At 44.8% G+C, this 18,848-nt stretch overlaps 1 protein-coding gene, 1 long non-coding RNA gene, 1 other non-coding gene, 1 pseudogene and 2 gene segments (V, D, J or C); 4 read left to right on the top strand and 2 right to left on the bottom strand.

The window, feature by feature from the left end:
- The window catches only part of LOC125148931 (immunoglobulin lambda variable 5-37-like), a 1,027,427-nt gene that overhangs the window by 440,812 nt on the left and 567,767 nt on the right, over nt 1-18,848 (top strand).
- Nucleotides 1-18,848, bottom strand: part of LOC125148968 (uncharacterized) — an 863,358-nt gene that overhangs the window by 277,907 nt on the left and 566,603 nt on the right. The gene's annotated exons all lie outside the window — the stretch shown is intronic.
- Nucleotides 1-18,848, top strand: part of LOC125148944 (immunoglobulin lambda variable 5-37-like) — a 657,272-nt gene that overhangs the window by 75,441 nt on the left and 562,983 nt on the right.
- LOC125148935 (immunoglobulin lambda-1 light chain-like) overlaps nt 1-18,848 on the top strand; it is an 899,300-nt gene that overhangs the window by 336,836 nt on the left and 543,616 nt on the right. The window lies entirely within an intron of this gene.
- LOC125148936 (immunoglobulin lambda variable 5-37-like) overlaps nt 1-18,848 on the top strand; it is a 647,249-nt pseudogene that overhangs the window by 93,318 nt on the left and 535,083 nt on the right.
- LOC125149729 (U6 spliceosomal RNA) lies at nt 16,005-16,108 on the bottom strand. The gene has a single exon (XR_007146031.1). It is a non-coding gene; the product is annotated as a U6 spliceosomal RNA (small nuclear RNA).

Here is an 18,848-nt window from a genome sequence, read left to right as displayed (position 1 = left end):
CGGTAGATCGGAGATGAGAACTGCCACCTGCCACTGCCTGTGCCCTCTGCTCAGGCCTCACATCTGTGACCTCCCCACCCCTGCCCTGAAATTGCCCCCACCCTGCCCATCCCCCTGACATCCTCAGACAGAGGCACCTAAAGAAGTCAGTGAGGAGTCAGAAAACAGGGGGGTCGCATTTGCATGGTTGGGCCCTCCCCCTCTCAACAGATCAAGAGGTGAAGGGAGAGGTGAAGGGAGGCTCTGCTCAGCTGTGAGGCAACAGAAGGCAGGATCGGTGCTGACCTCCGCCATGGCCTGGTCCCCTCTCCTCCTCACCCTCCTCGCTCACTGCACAGGTGACTTGATGTGGGGACACAGGAAGGGGTTCTGGAAGCACAAGTGTGGGCCTGATTCCTCCTCTTGCTCTAGACCCCAGGAATATCCTCTCTGTTGTTTCTCTTTCCAGGGATTTGGGCTCAGTCGGGGCCGAATCAACCATCCTCAGTGTCTGGGGCCCTGGGCCAGAGGGTCACTATCTCCTGCACTGGAGTTGATCGTTACGTTGGTTGGTACCAACAAATCCCAGGAATGGCCCCCAAAAACATCATCTATGGTAATAGCTACCGACCCTCAGGGGTCCCTGACCGATTCTCCGGCTCCCAGTCTGGCGGCACAGGCACCCTGACCATCACTGGGCTCCAGGCCGAGGACGAGGCTGATTATTACTGCTCAACGTGGGACAGCAGTGGCAGTGCTTACACAGTGGTCCAGGCCTGTAGGGAAGTGAGACAAAAACCTAGTTACTCATCTGTAAAGAGGGAAACACATCAGCAGTTGCCTCCTCAGCTCAGCCTGTGATTCTGCTCATTCTGTGACTGATGACTTGGACGCAGGTCCATGCAAGGGCACCTCCCATGAGTGAGGTTCCTCCTGTCCTTTCTGCCCTCAAAGTCACTCTCAGAAAACCCTCTCAGAGTCTTGATGGAAGAGAAATCTCTTGTTTTCTCAGCTGAGGTATTTTACTTCTAGGCCAGATCATATCAATTTTTCCTTCTGATATAAAAATAAATGAACCATTTTTGTTTTTCCTCTGAACTCTACCCATGTGGCGCCTGGAAAATAAGTCAGCCTTATTTGCATCTGGTACTATTATCTCCATGGCAGTGGCTAGTCTCTTCTTCTTATCTGTTATTTGTGGAAAAATGCCAATTTAAAATTTTAAAATTATGAGGATAAGTTTCAAAAATTTTGTCCATAGGAAAAACCCTGCACTTCAATGTTTATAACAACTTATTCCTAATCACGAAAGCCTGAAAGCACCCTAAACTTGGCACATGGATATTTATTCTAGGTTTAAAATAATCACCCAAACCAGGAACCAACTAAGAGGTCACCAAGGAGGTGCCACTTTTATAATAATTTGATAATTACATCCAACATTGGAAGAAGCAAAACTCTGCAAACATCTGTAGGTCGCGGGGGTGCTAAACGCTGAAAAAGAATGAATCATGTGAACAGAGGAAAACACTCTGAGCCACAGATTATTCCATATGATACTAATGACACTTAAATGACACTCTGTCATTGTCTGTCATTGTCTCCCAAACAAACGCAAACAAATCAGTGCACAACCACCACACATACCCATGTGTGCACACACACAAGGACAGGGTGTGTCTAGGAGCTCACGAGCCAACCTAAAGGGCCCCCATGAGGCAAAACTAGAAAGATTTCAACCACAGGAACATAAAAGGTTTGGGTTGTAACTCAGTGTCTACACATATGTCTGCCGTCCATATTGTTAACTGATGGTATAAATAAATGGAATCAGATGAGACACATTCCCATCCAGAGATTTCATGGAACAGGTGTAAACCCTTGGCTTGAATGACGTCAGGCATAACCCCCACACAGCAAGTATGCACAAAGGCACCAACAAGAGGGACAGTCTGAAGAAGTGTCACAGTAAGAGAAGCTTAAGGACAATTCACAACTCAATGTCACAAAGAATCATAAACTGGATCATACAACAGAAAAGGGACATTAGGTAAAAAGTAAGAAAATCTGAATAAACTGTGGATATTAATTGTTACGCTTGAACTGTGTCTCCAACAATTCATGTGATTAAAAGTTCTAAAAACTCCCATATTTCAGGATGAGACCTTATTTGGAAATGAGACTGTTGCTGATGTAATTACCAGGGTGAGACCAGTAAAGTGTAAGAGCATGTGTCCTAGTCTTTCTCTGTCTGTTTTTCCTCTGATTCAGTCTGCAAGGATGCTGAAAGGAATCTCACTATTTTAGAAAAAAGGCCTATGAACCCATCCTACATTGTCCAGAGAACCCTGATATTACCGGGAAAAATCTAGACATTTTGTTGTCTTTTCACTGTTAACCCATGGAACATTACCAAATAAATATAATAGGGATGAATGTGAGTGGGATTCCCTTTCCTGAATGCCCCTTAATGGATGAGCTGAGAACGAATTTCTAAGAAGAGAGAGGTCCCTTGTGCTGTATAATGTTTTATATCAATGTTCATCCTGAGAACACTTACAAATCTGGACTAATAGAGAGGAAAATGAGTCATAAGTACACCAGAGAAGAAAATTAAATTCCAGACTGAGTACAAAGGCCCGGCCAAAACCCAGATTGGGAAGTAAATACAGTGGATACCTCTCTGCGGAGAGCAGGTAGTCTTTTGACAAACAGAGACTTCAAAGAAAAGAGTAATAAAGGAATTTAAATTGTTTAAATCTAAATCTAGATTTAAGAAGAGAACAAAATAACAAAAATGATATTAAACTTAATATATTACATAATAATGTTAAATTATATTGCATTTAAATGGACACATTGTTCCAGTTACAGACATGGATTGACATAACAGAGCATAATGGTTAAAACTAAAAACAAGTATACCCTGCAACCATGAAAGTACAAAAAGATGTGGTTATATAAGTGTCACGCCAAAGACTAAGGGAAGAAATTTTCTAGAAAACCAGTGACACATTTAATAGTGATAAAATAATCTATTCAAGAAAAAAAGAAGCTCAAATATTATAACATACCTTTGCAAAACTATCTGAAGAATAAATTATAGAAGCAAAGAGAGGAATAACTAGTCCACAATTACAGTTGCAGGTGTTAACACAATGGTCTTAGTAACTGAATGAATACAGAAAAAAAAACAGTACACATAAAAAAGAGAACAGAAGAATTAAAAGGAGTACAAATCTGAATGGTAATTGCTTAAGTAATTACATAAAGACAGGAGTAAAAAAAAAAACTGATGGATTTCCTGATTTACTTCTAATGGATTTTTATGCTTTATCTTGGTTCTGTGAACAGGGGTGGCTCCCTGCGTTTCCTTCTTATTCCTTTTTTTCATCTTCCCACCTCTCTTATCTTCTCCTTTCCTTACCACTCACCCAGAGCTAGTGCACAGCAAGAAGGGATGCTCCGGCCACTGCATTGGGAGGATGGACTTGGCATATCTCACGTTCCTGTTCCCACGTAGTTCCCACATGCCCACCTTTACACATGTGACACAAACCCTTTTAACAGTGCACACAGCTGGAGCCCTCAACCTCACCGTCATCCTTTCCCTCACCCTCAGTCCAGGGCCACGGTCACCTCTCCATGCTCTTCCTTGTGGGCCCTACTTGCTCATCTTCCTCCTCCAGATTCCCTGTATACTCAGCCCTCAGGCCCTCCGGACATGGCCTTGCCTGCTCTGTTGTAGTCAGGCACATTGTTGAAACTGACACCACAATGTCTGTCTAAAGTGTAAGTTTCTTAGTTAATAATACTATACTGTAGATTTGAAATTTGCAGACAGGATAGATCTTAAGGGTTCTCATGAAAGAAAGAAGGAAAGAAAGAAAGAAGGAAAGAAAGAAGAAAGAAAGAAAGAAAGAAAGAGAAAGAAAGAAGAAAAGAGAGAGAAGAAAGAAAGAAGAAAAGAGAGAGAAGAAAGAAAGAAGAAAAGAGAGAGAAGAAAGAAAGAAGAAAAGAGAAGAAAGAAAGAAGAAAAGAGAAGAAAGAAAGAAGAAAAGAGAGAGGAGAAAGAAAGAAAGAAAGAAAGAAGAAAAGAGAGAGAAGAAAGAAAGAAAGAAGAAAAGAGAGAGAAGAAAGAAAGAAGAAAAGAGAAGAAAGAAAGAAGAAAAGAGAAGAAAGAAAGAAGAAAAGAGAGAGGAGAAAGAAAGAAAGAAAGAAAGAAAGAAAGAAAGAAGAAAAGAGAGAGAAGAAAGAAAGAAAGAAGAAAAGAGAGAGAAGAAAGAAAGAAGAAAAGAGAGAGAAGAAAGAAAGAAGAAAAGAGAAGAAAGAAAGAAGAAAAGAGAGAGAAGAAAGAAAGAAAGAAGAAAAGAGAGAGAAGAAAGAAAGAAGAAAAGAGAAGAAAGAAAGAAGAAAAGAGAAGAAAGAAAGAAAGAAAGAAGAAAAGAGAGAGGAGAAAGAAAGAAAGAAAGAAAGAAAGAAGAAAAGAGAGAGAAGAAAGAAAGAAAGAAGAAAAGAGAGAGAAGAAAGAAAGAAGAAAAGAGAGAGAAGAAAGAAAGAAGAAAAGAGAAGAAAGAAAGAAGAAAAGAGAGAGAAGAAAGAAAGAAAGAAGAAAAGAGAGAGAAGAAAGAAAGAAGAAAAGAGAAGAAAGAAAGAAGAAAAGAGAGAGGAGAAAGAAAGAAAGATAGAAGAAGAGAGAAGAAAGAAAGAAGAAAAGAGAAGAAAGAAAGAAGAAAAGAGAGAGAAGAAAGAAAGAAGAAAAGAGAAGAAAGAAAGAAGAAAAGAGAGAGAAGAAAGAAAGAAAGAAAGAAAGAAGAAAAGAGAGAGAAGAAAGAAAGAAGAAAAGAGAAGAAAGAAGAAAAGAGAGAGGAGAAAGAACGAAAGAAAGAAGAAAAGAGAGAGAAGAAAGAAAAGAAAAGAGAGAGAAGAAAGAAAGAACGAAAGAAGAAAAGAAAGAGCGAAGAAAGGAAGGAAGGGAGGGAGGGAGGAAGAAAAATAGAAAACTGGCATGTATACGAAGTGATAAATGTATTGATTAGCTTGATTGTTTCACCTCACAGTTTTAATGTATATCCAATCTCCATTCTGTGCCTTAAGTGCATACAATGTTTGATTTTTTATTATACTTGGAAAAGCTGAAAAGTTAAGCAGAATTAATAATAAAAACAATATGTTGCATTTCAACAATATTTCTCCCATTTTCAATCTCTAAGAAATACAAATAAAATAAAAGCCAAGCACCTCACTCTGACATAGAAGTACTTTTACATTTAGGCGTCAAATGTCCTCACCCCTTTTGCACTTACATTCCATTTGCTCATAGCTGCTGTCAAATGACATAGTTTCCGTCCCCTCAACACATCATATCTGATGGCCCACCCACCTCCAATTCCTTCTTTCTTCTGGGAAGGTAGTGTGTTTTATTTGTCCTGCTGTAGGAACCCTGGTCCCAACTCTCCACCCAGAGAACCAGTCTCCCCCCTCACGTGGCCCACCTGAGACAGCAGCTCAGGTGTGTGCTTCCAGAAACTGCCTTCTCAACCCACTGTGGCCCCATTCATGGTGCTTCGTGGTGATTCACCACATTTCTTTCTCTGACAAACACAGAAATTCTCCTTGGGAAGGCTGCTTGTTCATATTAGTTACCTTGGGCACTAGGGCATATGGCATGTGGATGCTTGTGGTCTGACAGTGGCCAGGCTGTCAGGTCAGTGTCCCTGACATCCTTTCCAGGGACAGGCTGAAGCTTGACCTGTGGGCTGCAGGGGGCACTGTCGGCCTCCCCAGGAAGAGCACACTGGGGGCCCCCTGCTGTGTACCCTACAACCCCCTTAGGGCGCCCACACTTTTGCCTATGTGTGCTAGTGGGGACTCAGCAGCTGTGTCCCCTCTGGCTGGGAGGGGTCTGCTGCTCACAGGTCTGTGGAAGGTTCCGGCAGCTGCTTCTTCCCTGGTCCCTCCCAGGAGACAAACTCTGAGTCTCTGTGGAAATCAGCCCCCTCTTTCTAAGGGACTAAGCTGACACTTCAGCTAGTAGGCAGGACGGAAATCTGTGTGAACAGCCGGTCCCCATGAGTCCATGGAGAAGACAAAAGAAACCGCTACATGCCCGCCCTGATCTGGGGCTGCAGGAGGAGCATCCATCATGGCCTGGACCCTTCTCCTTGTGCTCCTGGTGCTCCTGGCTCACTGCACAGGTAGGGACATCTCCAGATCCATGGCAGCTCTTGAGTGGGTGTCACCCTCACTGTCACAGACCACCAAGCAGCTTAACCTTTTCCGCTGCCCTGTTTCCCATGAGGGTCTGTGTTTACAGGTTCCCTGTGCCAGCAGGGGATGACCCAGATACCCTCCTTCTAAAGACTTCCACTGTGCTCCAGATCTATGGGGAAGTGAAACAAAAACCTGGCCTGCACCCTCCTGACCTGGTGTGCCCCTCACAACAGGGGCTCTACCACGCCTGGGTTAGGGGGTCAATAGCGTTGTCATTTCTTCTGTCAGCACCTGAGTTTCCTCAGTCCACTTGATCTGATAGTATCACATACTTTTCTTCAGATCAAAATTTGGATTAATCCATTGACAATATAGTCTCGCCCTGTTAATGTTGCACTGGAAGTAATCCCATGCTCACAGATTAATAGCTCTTAATGAAGAAATTGGATAAGAATGAAAAGGCTGATTCCGGCCATGCTCTCTGGAGAGTGTAGAGTGACTCAGATATGCTTCTGGTCTGAGTGTTTCCATTTGGGGTTGTGATGCAACCCCCACATGCACGTGGGAATTGTATTATCTATTCTAGCATCAACCTCCAAAAATGAAAATTAGAAATAATATCATCTACAATAGCATCAAAAATATGAAACATACAAGGAAAGATCTGAAAGAATTTGAGAATTTTATGCACTAAAAATTATAAACCATTCAAAGGGAGATTAAAGGTTTAAATACATGTACAGATCTATCGGGCTTATGGGTCTAAATATTCAACTTGGTAAAGATGTCAATCCTCCCAGAATTGACCAATACAATCATTGTAATAGCTTTGGTAAAATGTCCTTGAAATGGTGGGGAATTTTAGAAAAGAAAAAAAGAAAAGAAAGTAGAAACACTAAGAAAACATGTGACTAGAATATAGCCCTGGGAGAATCCTGCCCTGTGTCCTCAGGCCAGCTTGTCTCTGAGGAGGATAAGGCCCAGGAAGTAGGTCTGAAGTCAGAAGAAACAAGTCAGGGTGAGAGCACAGACATGCAGTGTCAACCAAGGACACGGACCGGGTAGAGGACCCTCTGTCCGAAGGCCGAAGCACAGAGTGTGAGTGCAACAGGTCTGTTGCTGGGGACCCCTGGCGACGAGTCTATATAGTGCCCCCCACAGTGTGCATCTGGGGCGATGGTTTCTGTTCATCACTTCAACCTGGCGAAGGACCCTGTGACTTGTAACTTGTTGGAGAATTGGGGCCAGAAGACAGGTACATGAAGAGGGCAGCATGTGATCTCAGAAACTCTGTATTTTCAAGGGTTACAAGTGAAACTTGCATCCATAATTCCCGGGAAGACAGTCTGAGGAAACTGATCAAAAAGAGGTCACCTCCAATGGCTGCCTTGGCCTCTCTTGGAAGGCATGTGGGTGTATCCCTACCCCACATGGGATGTTGTTTGCCTGGTCTTATGGAGGCATATGTAGTGGGAAGTCATGCCTACTGGAGAAGTCTTGTGTGCTCAAGTTCTTGACTGCAACTTAAGGATGAATTTGAACCCCCCTGACCAGCACAATGAAAGCCCCCATGTCCCAGGCCTAGGAGGAAATGAGATTCTAGCTCCTTGAGCACTCACGCCCAATTTCATCTGCCTACAATGACAGTTTTCATGGATTCTTTCTACTAACTTGTCAATGTAAGGCAAGATCTACATGATCTTGTAAGGAATGATCTGATCTGTGAGGAAATTTAAAATGAGTGTGTATCTTACCAAATGTGTATCAAGTCTCCTGCACCGATGTAGCAGAGGAACGCCCAGGGTTTCCTTCTCAATTTGTATTCAGATTTATTTTCTCCTTTCTGCCATTTCCTCCCCATTCTCTAACCTTGCTGGCATCCCGAGCTTTGTGCTCTGAATCCCCAAAGTGAGTTAGGCTTTGGACCAAGTAATAAGGAACTCCAAATATCCCTGCCCCCTATATTTTCTGTAATTTAGGTTCCTGTTTCCAGGATCTACAGACTCATCCATCCATGAGGTTGGGGTCAGATCTCAAGAACAAAATCATCTGTAGCAGAAAAAGCAGCAACATGAGATGAAATTGTGGCCTGGCACAAAACACATATGTGGAAGCCATAGAAATATGGACTGGGGAGATCTTGTCTCATTGTTATCTGAGATGAAACCTCTGGCTTCAGGTGTGCCAAGGCATGATTTCTTAGGTCCTGTCCTAAGACAAGTCTGACCACTGGGTCCAGACATGGGGCCATCTGGACAAACACTGTTCCAGATCAGTGAAGAATCAAGATGCAGCCTCCCTCCTCCTCTTGTGGGCCCTTCACTCTCTGGACACTTATTGCATCTGACTGTACATAATTTACAATCTGTCCTCATCCTCTCAAACTATGTCCCCAAATCCAGTCCTTGGCAACACATATTGTGATACCGTCTTGCATTGAGCAGAAATCACTTGATGCAATGGTCAGCTTTCCCTGGGGGCCAGGTCCATGAAGTGTCAGGTTAGAACCAGAGACACAGGAGTCCAACTGCATTTGACTTAGGACAGTTGACTCACCAAGAGTTCCTTCGTCCCACACTATTTACTAAAACATACTTGGTGCCACACTTGGTCTAGAGGCTCAGGATACAGTGTAGGCAAGACAGGGATTGTCCCTGTCCTCAGGGAGCTGACGCTATCTGGGAAAGGGAAAACAAACCAGGAAAAGCATAAACACATGTAAAATGTTACCATGGAGGGAGGGGAGTTGAGTATTGTAGGTGGATACAGGAGCCACTGGAGCATTTGACAAAAAGACACAGGATCTAATTCAAGCTTATGAAGAAAAGTCCAGATGTTTCAGTGAACACGAATGAGGAGGAGGGAGGAAGGAAGCCAGTGGGAACACCGGTAGCTGTTAGAGGATAATGGGCAGATTCAGCAAGTTTGGGGAGGAAGGAGGCACTGAAGAAGGGGGTGTGGCTTCGAGCTAACCCTTAGGAGCTGGATGGCATGTGAGTGAGCTCCTAGGGAGAACATTCTTGATCAGGGGTATGGAGATGAGGCCCCAAGTTCACCCCCATGATGGAAGCGTCAACAACCTCCCTGCCTTGTTCAGTGGTAACATGGGGATATTTCAGGGTGTCTTGGTGGTTGGGTCGCTTAAGCGTCTGACTCTTGATTTCAGCTCAGGCCATGATCTCACGGTTTGTGAGTTCAAGCCCCATGTCAGGCAGCTTTGCATTGGCAATGTGGAGCCTGCTTGGGATTCTCTTTCGCTCTCTCTCTCTGCCCCTCCCCTACTCATTTTCTCTTCTCTCTCTCTCTCTCTCTCTCTCTCTCTTTCTCTCTAAATAAATAAATAAATAAATAAATAAATAAAACTTAAGAAAATAAAACACAGGCATATTTCCTCTCCAGATAACAAGTGGGAAATCCTTCAGGACTCACTCTTCTTTCTCTGATAGTTATCTGAGATGACCCTTCTCCATGACCCCCATGTCCCCAGGCTGATTTTCCACATAGGAACAAAATGCCTCTGCATTCCCATGTATCGCATCCACACAACAAGCCATCCAGAATGAGAGATCCTCGTCATCCTGGACCCATTGATCAGGAATCCCAGCCTTCAGGACTGGACCAGATCTCTTACACCATCTTCCCTGCCATCAACATGGTACCAGAAAGAAACTCATCTGATTTCTCCCAGAAACAGAAGTTCATCCCAGCATTTGGGGCCGGGATCAATCACATTCTGAGAGCATGACTGGAAGATGTGGGTCTGGATAGGAGAGGAAAAGGTCAGACGGTTTGTGCAAGCATCCCCACCTTGTATATCACTCAGCTCTTTATTACCAGCTCTGCCCTCCACCCTCATAGCTGGTTCATGTTTGAGTCTTGTGTTGTGTACGTTAAGAGCTGAGCAGGGGACACAGACCATGGGGTTTCTGTCTCATACGGTTGTAATTCTGACTCCCAGAGCTTTCTAATGTCTTATAAAACATAAGACATCCCATGACCACCTGTGGTTTTCTCCTCCATCTGTCCCTTCCTCAGGAGAGGACCAGTTCCAGAGGCCCAGCACAAGATGCTCTGTACACATCCCAGGATGGTTCCCCATCTGCTCCAGTCCCCAGTAAGTGCCACTCCAGGTCACCTCAGGATCATTGCTGAGAGACTCCACCTCACAGGGAGGTCACAGAAGGCACTACCACATTTAACCTTTTCTGTGTTCTGGGAGTGGGATCAGAATTAGCCAGACTCAAAAAGCCAAATATCTGATTCTCATACAAATACAGAATGGACAAGTATAAAATATGCTATTAAACTCATCTATTAGTGAGAAGACCAGTAAAATGGTGAAGCTTGAATAAAGAGCAGATAAAAAATAAAAATACTTACAGTTCACCAGGAAAACGGACTTTGAAAAAATATTTTTGTGTGTTGGAGATACACTGCTAAATTTGTAACAAGCAAGGAATCATATAAGAGGAAAAAACATGTGTCTTGCACAGAAAGAGACACATCTTCATGGGGGTAGCACAGTGCTCTGGATTTGATCCTGACTGAAAAGGAATCTGAGCAGAGACACCACCTCGACCCTGACCCATGAACAGCCAAGGTAGCCATGGCCAGACCTTGAAGAGTCTGGGTAGAGTATACAGCTTTCCTTGAGGTAATGGGAGGCAACATAAGGGGATACCTGGCCCTAAAGCAGGGGATAGGGGACAAAGCAGTAGGATGTCAGGAGGTATGCCTGACTGGCTCCAGTCACATGTCACACAATGCTGTGTCTGGGCCTGGACCACCAAGGGACACATACAGCCCATTTCAAGGGTTAAAAGGTGATCAGAGCTGGGACCTGCCACTTGGAACTGCCTGTGCCCTATGTTCAGGGCTCACAGTGGTGACATCCACACCCCCTGGCCCCACACAGCCCCTCCCATACCCATCCCCTTACCTCCTCAACAGAGAGACCTGACCCAGGACCAGTGAAGTGTTAGACAGCTATGAGTCTCATTTGCAAGGACAGATCCTCCCCCTCTTAGAGAATGAAAAGGGGAAGAGACCTGTTAGGGGAGGTCTGCACACCGTGGGTTACAGAAGGTAGGAACAGTGATGACTTCCACCATGGCCTGGACCCCTCTTCTCCTCACCCTACTTGTTCACTGTACAGGTAACTGGATGTGAGGCCAAGGGAAGGGGACCTTGGAGGACATGTGGGTCCTTCTTTTTCCTCTTGTCTCTAGACCCTGGCATCACGGTCTCTGTGTCTCTCATTTGCAGGGTCCTGGGCCCAGTCTGTGCTGACTCAGCCACCATCAGTGTCTGGGACCCTAGGCCAGAGGATCACCATCTCCTGCACCGGAAGCAGCTCCAACATCGGGGTTGGTAATGCTGTGAGCTGGTACCAACAAGTCCCAGGAATGGGCCCCAAAACCGTCATCTATTGGGATAACAGCAAACCCTCGGGGGTCCCAGATAGATTCTCCGGCTCAAAGTCTGGCAGTTCAGGCACCCTGACCATCACTGGGCTGCAGGCTGAGGACGAGGCTGATTATTATTGCTCAGCATGGGATGATAGTCTCAGTGCTCACACAGTGCTCCAGTCCTGTGGGGAAGTGAGACGAAAACATGCTGTCCCTGCAGTGATGGGATTTCTTTTGCAGCCCCCATCTTCTGCCAAGACAGCTGGTTCCCCTTTTGTTTGACCTAAATCTGAGGTCTGAAACCCAACTCAGGGAACTTTCTCTAGGATATGTGTCCTTGTGCTCTCAATTCTGTCTCTGCAGCCTGTCCTTGCAGGTACACATTTTCTGTTTCATGCAAACTGAGCAGAAATTCCTGTACGCTGGGATATTGCCCTGGGGACAGAGTCCCTGAGGCTTGTGCCTGTCTGCTAGGGCTACGGTAACATAAAACCGTAGACTGTGTGGCTAATCCAAAAGATATTGATTTTCTCAGAGTTCTGGATGCTGAATGTCCAAGTTCAAGGTGTTGCCAGGTTTGATTTCTCCTGAGGTCTCTCTCTTTGGCTTGCAGATGGTGGCGTTCTTCCTGGGTGCTCACATGGCCTTGTTTGTGTTTTCCCCTCTGGTGTCTCTACCTCTTCTTATAAAGACATCATCCCTATTTTTTAGGACACCACCCATATGACCTTATTTATCCATAATTACATGCTTCAATGCCTTATCTGCAAACATCACAATGTGGGTTAGGATTTCCACATAGGGTTTTGAGGGCACACAGTTCAGTCCTTATCAAGGGGTCAGGACAGAACCAGGACTCAGAGTCCAGCTGTGTCTGGCTTAGGATAGTCCACTCTTCCAATGGTATGCATTCACACCCTTTACTGAACCCTTGCTACATGGCAGACTTGGGTCTAAGGGGTCAGGACACAGCAAAGGAAACACATGGAGGGTACACCTGCTCAGGGAACTGACAGTGTCTGGAAGTAGAGAGAAGAAACAGAAGTAAAACATACTGTGTCTCAGGCTGACTTCCCAGATTGGGACAAATGTCCCTGCAGTCCCAGAATGAGGTCCATACAACATACCCTCTGGACGGGAGATTTGCCCTCCATGACCCACTGACCAGAAACTTCGGTTTTCAAGTTGCCTGGACCACATCACTCCACCATCTCCCCTGAAATCATCATGGTGACCAGGGAGGGGATTGTCCAAGTGGCTTGGGTAATACAGTGGCTATCTGGTTGGAACTGGGCTTAGTCACTGACTAATCACATGGCTGGGGATTTGGGGTTCAAATAGGAGAAGAAAATGATAAAATTTCACCAAATATGGCCGTGCCTACCACCTCTTCTTCCCTCTACCCTCTTTGTTATTCAAGTTGGGACATGGACTATGGACACTGGCATCTGGGCAGGGGACATGGGCCAGGTCGTTTCCATCTCATAAAATCATAGCTCAATCCCATGACCATTCTGATGTCCATGCACCTGATCAATTCCAGACCAACACACACTCACTCCCAGGCACGAGGTGTTGATATGAAATGTAGGCATTCACATGAGAGTTAGAAAGCAGAAAGTATAGGGTCGCCTGGATGGCTCAGTTGGTTAGGCGACTGACTTCGGCTCAGGTCATGATCTCACAGATAGTGAGTTCAAGCACCGTGTCAGGCTCTGTGCTGACAGCTCAGAGCCTGGAGCCTGCTTCGGATTCTGTGTCTCCCCCTCTCTCTACCCCTCCCCTGTTCACACTCTGTGTCTCTCTGTCTCTCAATAATAAATAAACGTTAAAAAAATTAAAAAAAGAAAGAAAGCAGAAAGTATATTACTCACATGATGACCTTCTCTTCCCAGAGGTAGAAAGAAGGTAAAGAGTTGCAAGAAACTTCAATGGTGGTCACTTCCCCACCACCTGACACCTGTGATCACCTTGTGATCATGATTTTGCATGGTCTTTGCAGGACCTAGAGCACAGACTTAGCATTGCCTGACCAGTTGTCTTGATCCCTCTGTAGAATTGAACCATGCAAAGGGCTAGAAAAAAACAAAGAACAAGACTGAGATTTGGATAAAGGACTGCACATGAGTTAGGGTTCTCCTAAGAAAAAGAACCTATAAGATGCATGTGTATATGTATGTGTAATATAATGTATGTCTATGTGCATGTCTATGTGTGCATATCAGTCTATCTGAGATATTTATTTTAAGGACTCTTTAGCCATTGTTGTAGAGGTTGGCAAGTCCAAAATCCACAGTGTGGGCTGGAAGGCCACAGACCCAGGAGAGGAAGTGGAGATGTTGTAGTTTTGTTCTGAGGGCAATGTGTTCCCAGAATCCCTTCTTTCTGTGCAAGGTCAGTCTTTTCTACATCAAGGCCTTCAACTGATTGGATGAGGCCCATTCGCATTATGGATGGTAATTGGCTTTAATAAAAGTCTACTGACTTAATTCCATTTTTTAAAAATTTATTCCTTTATTTGAGACAGACAGAGAGAGAGAGAGAGAGAGAGAGCACAGTGGGGGGGGGGGAGGGAGGCAGTGAGAGAAGGGGAGAGAGAATCCCAATCAGGCTCCGTGCTTTCAGCTCATACCCTAATGCAGGGCTCAATCTTATGAACCGTGGGATCATGACCTGATCTGAAATCAAGAGTCAGTTGCTTAACTGACTGAAGACCCAGGTGCCCCTACTCATTTACTTCTTAATATCATGTGAAATATATATTCGCAGAAACTACTAAAATCATGTTAGACCAAACATCTGGCTCTCATGGCCTACACAAGCTACACATAATTTAACCATCACAGACCCAGTTCCTCAGGGTGTAGAATGGACTAAGAAGTGTGAGACAGGTATGCCCTCATTGGCGATTTAAGGATCAAGGTGTCAGGTCATGGCCACCACAGACTGGATGCCCTTAGTCCTCCCTGTTCTTACTTATCACCCAGATGAATGCTTCCTGAGCTCCAGCAGGGATCCTACCCTAGCTCTGCCCCACTCTCTGAAGTGTTGACCCTGCCCTGTGCTCACAGATCTCCACACCTCTCCCAGCTGATCCAGCCTCCACCAGGGACAGAGATCCCAGGACAGAAATGCACTCTCTACTGCCCCCCGAAGGAGCAACAGCAGTGGACAGAATGACATGATTTTGACACATCATTCCCGGGATATCTCCTCAAATCTCTGGACTCAACCAGAGATGAGCCAAATCATTGACTCAACCATGTACCCTGGGACCAAGGTTCCTTTTTTGTCTCCACATCATGCTACCTCATCAGCACTTGTTTCCAATCCAGAATGAAGCCAGACATCACTGACCAACACAACCCAAAGGTCCTAGTGCTCCTCCAGTGACCCAGGCTCAGGAACATGAGATCCAACCTTCTTGGGCCCCACAGTCAATCCACTCCATCCTGCAGTGCTAACTAGAGGTTGACTACTTCTTCCACTTTGTCCTCTCCTTCTTCTTCTTCTTCTGTTTTTTTCTTCTTCTTCCTTGAGACTCCCCTGTCTGTGTCTCCACTGCTCTGTTACAGGATCCTGGGCACAGTCTCCACTGACATAGGGAGCATACATGTCAGGGTCTGTGGGACAGAAGGTCACCCTCACCTGCACTGGAAACAGTAACATTGTTGAAACAAATTATGTGGACTGGTACCAACAGATTTCTCACGGTGGCCCCAAAACTGTGATGCTCAGGACAAGTAGACTCTCACAGTTCCAGATCTCTGGCTCCCACTCTGGGAACACAGCCTCTCTGACCATATTGGGCCTACAGCTTAAGGACGAGGCTGACTATTACTGCTCAGTGTGGGATGAAAGCATCAATGCTGACACAGTGCTACAGGCCCATGGGGACCTAAGACAAAAACCTGCCCCTGCCCCTCGTGGTCACCCCCATTATTGCCTGTGACAAACAGGGAGACCATGGACACCCTAGAGGGTGTGAGGGTCTGCTCTGAGCACAGAATGACCTTAAAAGGTCGGTCACAGTTGCTCTCCCTCATACTGTTTTTTTCTAAAAACAAAGCAAAACAAAACTATTGAGATAATTTGCATGCCACAAAGTTCATTCATTTACAGTATACAATTCCATGGTCTTTAATATAGTTCCACAGTTGGACAACCTCTATCATGACTGAATTTACCACATTTCCATCACCTGCAGAGAAACCTTGGACCTACCAGCAGTGAAGTCACTGTCGCCACTGCGCTCAGCCCTTTGTAGCCACAAATTCCATTCTGTCTGCGGTGATTTCTTGTGGGTATTTTACGTGCACTGTAACACTGAACATGTGCCATTTTAAGTGCCCCATTCACCCATATTAGGTGCATGCACATTGCTGTGGGAACATCACCATCTGTAAATGTATGGAATGTTTCACTTAGTTGCATATCACCCTTGCGTGGAGCCCATGCTAATCTATCTGGAAGTTTCCAATTTTATTGGATAGGCTGTCAAAACAAACATGTGATGGCCTTCTGTTGCCGAATTCTTAGGTGTAATATGTTTTTGAGGTCCATCTAGTTATACCTGGCTCTGTAGTTCACTTTTTTAAATTGGTGACTAGTATTTCACTATATGGATGCACCATATATTCATTATCTATTTATCAGCTGATGGACATTTGTGTCGTTGACACCTTCTGTCTATTTTGCATTGTGTCTATTGCTGCCATAAACACTCCTATACAAGCTGTTTGTGTGGACATATATTTTAGTTTCTTTTGGTTTGATACCTAATAGCTGAATGCCTGGGCCATATCATGACTTTATTATACACTTCTGAATAAAGTGCCAGACTGTTCTCCAATGCGGCTGCAAAGGATTGCATTCCCACTAGCATACATGAGGTTTCAGATGACCATCTCCTCATAAAGCTGAAGTGGTATGTAAGTGGTTTTGATCTGCATTTCCCTAATGAGTAGGAATGTTGGGCTCCTTTTCATGGTCTCTACTGTTTCTATCACATTACCAGCAGCCTAGGCTCTGAAACTCTCCAGGAAGCATTGGCTTTAAGGAGCTTTAGTCTGAGCTATTGTTGAAATTGTAGGCTCAGCCTGCTCACGTGAACACAGCAGAAAATCCTCGCTCAGGAAGATAATTCTCTCAGAGACACTGGAATGGGGAGACTGAGGGACAACCCTGCCACGTGAGGACCATAAGTTAGGAATGTCCTGTGGATTCTGCCTGTGCCAGGCACGGCACGCACAGGACTTCAGACCTGTTCTGGAACCTCTTCCTGACCATGCCGTTCACTAGTCACCACAGGAGACAAACTTCAGGCTCAGCAAGTCTCCCCATGGCTCAGAAGAGAAGGTGCCCCTGGGAACCAAGGAACGGTGGCAGCCCCTTCTTCCCCGCCAACACACAGTGGCAACTTTATGAACCCACACATTCCACAGAGACTCCAGCCCATCCCTGACAAAAAAATGCATAAACTCTAGGAAAAAATGAAAAATCCTTTCAAAAAGATAGAAAAGGACTTGCATAAATAGAAAGATAAACTTGTTGGTAGTTTGGCTTAATGATTTCTTTTTCCCTAATATTTATAAGGACAATTTTAAGGACAGAAATAGTCTAGAGCATTTTGCAAATGAATGGACAAAGAAGTAGGACATAAATTGTTGGATACTGAGACATTTGTGAAAGCTAAAATAATTTAACCAATGTGATACTGATACAAGAATAAAAAACAAGATACGTATTAGCATCCAAGAAAATAATCTATGCATGCAATGCACTTAAGAGTGATGTTTGAAGCACCATCCAGCAGGTAGACAAAATAACCTCACACATGAATAGTTTACTTTTGAATTCTAGAAAAGTGAGATTTTCCATGAGATCTATGAAAAACTAATTTTTATGTAAATTTAAAATGGTTCCGGCTACGATGGAAAAACCCAGGAAGGAGTCAACCACCTGAAATTCTGGTCACCAATTCCAGTGTGTGGTAAGGGATTTCCCCACACCAGCAAGCCATACTGGGACATCAGCTGGGTGCCCTACAATTCAACTCAATTCTGACACTCAGTACTGGAGATAACACAGATCCCACAGGGTAAGGGCTCAGTCCTGCAAGAATGCCCTCCATTTGGGGTGCCAATCACAAGTCTTGGGTGTTACCTGAGCTTTGGGCCCACTTGAAATGGGTTGCAGTCACCTCCTACAGGGATTTGATTAATTTGCTAGAGTGGTTCACACAATTCAAAGAAATGTCTTTTTTTTTCTGACAAGATTACTGATTCATTAGAAAAGGGTATAACTGAGGAGCATCCAGATGGAAGAGATACACAGGCCCAGGTATGGGGGAAGGGCATGGAGCTTCCATGTCCACTGTGAGCCTGATATGGCTCCAAATCTCCACCTGTTCACCAATCTTGAAGCTCTATGAAGACCGTCCTTTAAAAAAAAATTTTTTTTAGAAAGAAAGAACATGCAAGTGGGGGAGAGGGACGCAAAGAGAGAGAGAGAGAGAGAGAGAGAGAGAGAGAGAGATGGAGAATCTTAAGCAGGTTCCATGCTCAGCACCCAGCCTGATGCAGGGCTCAATCCCACGACCCTGGGATCATGACCTGAGCCAAAATCAAGAGTTGGATGCTCAACCAACTGAGTCACCCAGGTGCCCTTCCTATTGGGTTTTAGTGGAGACTTCATTACATACTCATGATTGGTTAAATCATCAGCCATTGGCAATAGATTCAAACTAATCCCTCCCCACCCAGGTCAGGAGGGGGTATTGATAGTTCCAACCCTCTACTCACAAATGTGAGTGCTGGCAACCAGCCCCCTATCTTTAGTTGCTTTGCAAAAGTCACTTTGCTAACTTAACCAAAGACACCTTTACCACTGGCATCGCTTGCAAGGTACATCTTTTTTGTTTGATCTGTAATTGAGGAGTGGTGGGCGTGAGAGTTTCCCCTACTGGTCTCCCAGCAACACTCTAAAGGAGATTTTTCTTTAATTTTGACGCTATATATACATGTTTACACTCCCATCGATCAGGGCTCCTTCTAAGAGTGAGAAAAAAGTATAATAATCATGTGCAGCACTACAGGATCATAGCATTTAGAAACCGGACCTGGATGTTTGAATAGACTGGGACCCGGTGAGCTACAGAAACAGCTGGTCTCTCAGGGCTTCGGGCCATGGTGAGGTGTGTGCCCTCGATCCTGAGCCATGAACAGCCAAGGAGCTATGCGCACACTC

Source organism: Prionailurus viverrinus, chromosome D3 (genome assembly GCF_022837055.1).
Source record: "Prionailurus viverrinus isolate Anna chromosome D3, UM_Priviv_1.0, whole genome shotgun sequence".
Classification (NCBI taxonomy): domain Eukaryota; kingdom Metazoa; phylum Chordata; class Mammalia; order Carnivora; family Felidae; genus Prionailurus; species Prionailurus viverrinus.
This window is presented reverse-complemented; position numbering and strand designations above follow the sequence as displayed.